Here is a 3,415-nt window from a genome sequence, read left to right on the forward strand (position 1 = left end):
TTGCTTAGGAGTAAAGTGTTACAAATTGATTAATGCACTTTTCATATATGCTCTTTATCTGATTAATGTAGTTCCTATTTTTAATTTGCTGAGAGTTTGGGGTTTTTCGTGTTTTTTCTCCCCTTCTTCGGCCTCCCCCCCCCCCACTCCGGTTCAAGCCGTTGTTTCTCAGTCTAGTTGTGTAGGACACAGCTCCCTGGCCCATGCTGGTATTATGAGCCTTGCGCTCCCCTTCTGGCTGAGGCAGTTGGTCGCCGGTCATGGGTCAGTTGCTCACAGCAGCTCAAGGCAGTTGATGACCACTCACACTGGCTGCTGGCCACCAGCCGCTCATGGCAGCATTCAGGAATCAAACCGCCGACCTCGGCATTAGCAGCCTGGAGCTCCAACCACCTGAGCCACCGGGCCGGCCCGAGTTTGGGGTTTTTTTTAAAATCATGAATGTGTGTTGCAGTTTGTCAAATACTTTTTCTCTATCTAAAGAGATGTTCATATAATTTTAGTCCTTTATATTAATACCATGTTTCCCCAAAAATAAGACCTAGCCACACAATCAGCTCTAATGCGTCTTTTAGAGCAAAAATTAACATAAGACCGGGTCTTATTTTACTATAATAGAAGACCTGGTCTATAATATAATATAATATAATATAATATAATATAATATAATATAATATAATATAATATAATATAATATAATTAATATAATATAATACTGGGTCTTACATTAACTTTTGTTCCAAAAGACACATTAGAGCCGATTGTCTGGCTGGGTCTTCTTTTCAGGGAAATATGGTAGTTTATTATCTTGATGTTTTAATGTTATGCCAACCTTGTACTCTTTTGATAAACTCCACTTAGTTGTGATGTATATATAATGGATTTTATATATAACGGATTTTATTTTTTAATATTTTGTTTAAAATTTTGCCTCTATATTCACAAAGTGTTGGTCTATAGTTGATTTTATTTTTTCCTTTGCCTATTTAGTATTGGGGACGTATGAACAGGCCTCATAGAGAATTATTTGAGCAGTATTCCCTTCTCTGCTTCCTGAATAAATCTATTTAGAATTGATAGGTCATGGAGAGGTCCAAGATGGAGGAATAAATAAACACTGTGCCTGCATCCTTCCATCAACACATTAAAATTACAACTAAATTATAGAACAATCAACCTGGAGAACCATATGAAATCTATCTGAACAGATGTCCTATAACTAAAAATATAAAGAAGAAGCCACACTGAGACTGGTAGGAAGGGCAGATATGCAGAACAGGCCCAAACCTCCATGTGGCAGTTGAGAACCAGGAGAAATATCTCAGCTGAGGAGGTTCCCCCAGGAGGAGCAAGGGACCCCAGCCCCGCCACCTGGAGTACTGGTGCCGGGTAGAGGAGTTCCCACAACATCTAGCTGTGAAAAACAATGGGGATTCTGATCATCAGGGTGGGATGGAAGGCTGAGGGAAACTCAGAAGTCCTCATAAACAGCCTGCACACAGACTCACTCGCTTGCAGGCACTCACCTTGGGCTCCAGCTGAGGGATGGTGACTCAGTGTTGTGCAGGGCGTCCAGCAGGGTCTCTACTCCTGCTCCCCACAAGAGAACACAGAATATGGTGAGGCCAAAAAAGGAACACCCACAGAGCCATAAGTAGGGGAGTCATATCACTATATTCTCTCTGGCGGCATCCGCCTCTCTGCAATCCGCTCCTGTTAGCTCAGCCACCATCTTCTTGCTAGCCCCCATTTTTTTGCTAGCCTAGCCACAGCAGTTATATTAGTGGCCAATGGCTCACTGGTTACAGCTGACAGCCAACTAGCCACAGCTGATGGCCATGCAATCACAGTTGATGGCCATTTACTACCTGAGCCAGCACCTTTCTATGTGAGGCCGAGAGCCTGGAAACTACTTTCTGGGGCTCTGTCCCCACACTCAGCGTTCCTTGGAGATACACAGTGGGTGGGGTGGTAGACTGAGGTGTGTGGCTTCCCATGGAGGACTAGAGGGCAGTGGTATCTTCCTAGTGAGGGGTCCTTGTGCAGCCAGCAAGTGGGTGCCATCTTGTCTGTGTTGAGCCCGCTCCCTGCCGCCCCCTCCCCCAAGGCCAAATCTGAATCTGATTGGCCTGGTGAGCTCCGCTGCTCTGCCCAGCTGACTTAGCTGGGATATGGCCCCACTCAACTCTTGCACTGCCAGAGGCACTTTCTCCTTGAGGAGCCAGCCCCGCCAGCATTGCACTCTTTTCTGGAAAACTATCAGAATCCAGCAGGCCCCAGGTGGGCAGCAACTGGCCTCGATGTGCTCTGAGACTCTTGCTGACTTGCTCCAGGCTCACCACTGGCACCAAACAAGAGTCTACATTAAAACAGTGACCACAATTCTTCCCACTCTATTGACTCCCTGAGACTCTGCCTCATTCAACTTGTTTACCACACAAGGGTTTGTCTGCAGCTGAAGCTTAATGGAGCTAGCAGGTGGCACCAAGTCACCAGGTGTCTTGGCTTTTTACAAACTTACCCTAGGCCTAGGAACAGTGGCAGCTGACATCAATTCACAATGAGTCCTCTCCCATGTGCCTCCAGGTTTAGCACAGGCAGCGAACAACCATGGATCACATTATAGCTCCTATCAGGTAGTCCCCAGGAAGTCACAGGCAGTGGGTGACCTGATCCTGCACCAGAGCCCCTCACAAGAGGCCCCAGAATGGACATACTAGGAGGTTGGCTTCAGACCACAGCAGAGCACTGCCCAGTTACCCCCACAGTGGCACACTCAAAGGATGGTCTCAACAGGCACCAGAGCCTGCTGAGGAAAATCCTGCTGTGTGTGGTAAGCCATAAGCTGTGGACGTGGCCAAACCCTATAGCCATTCAGCCTGAGGGTAAATCCCATCCACTGACGTGCCGATAGCAATCAAGGCTCAACTATAACAGGACAGCACACACAAACCACATAAGAGACACTCCTGGGGCACCCAGCTCTGGTGACAAGGGAGACTGTGCCACTGGGCCCCCCAGGACACCTACTACATAAGGCCACCCAGCCAAGACTGGAAGACATAGCAGCTCTACCTAATACATAGAAACAAACACAGAGAGGCAGCCAAAATGAGGAAGCAAAGAAATGTATCCCAAATGAAAGAACAAGGGGAAAATCCAGAAAAAGAACTAACAAAATGGAGGCAAGCAACCTACCAGAGTTCAAAACAATGGTTATAAAGATGCTCAAAGAACTTAGTGAGAACTTTAACAAAGAGATAACAAGCATAAAAAAGGACATAGAAACCATAAAAAAGAACCAGTCAGAACTGAAGAATACAAAAAAATGAAGAATGCACTAGAGGGAATCAACAGCAGACTAGATGAAGCAGAGGATCGAATCAGTGATTTGGAATACAAGGTAGCAGAAAAC

Source organism: Rhinolophus sinicus, chromosome 15 (genome assembly GCF_057876585.1).
Source record: "Rhinolophus sinicus isolate RSI-liver-muscle chromosome 15, RSI-T2T, whole genome shotgun sequence".
In the NCBI taxonomy this organism is placed as follows: domain Eukaryota; kingdom Metazoa; phylum Chordata; class Mammalia; order Chiroptera; family Rhinolophidae; genus Rhinolophus; species Rhinolophus sinicus.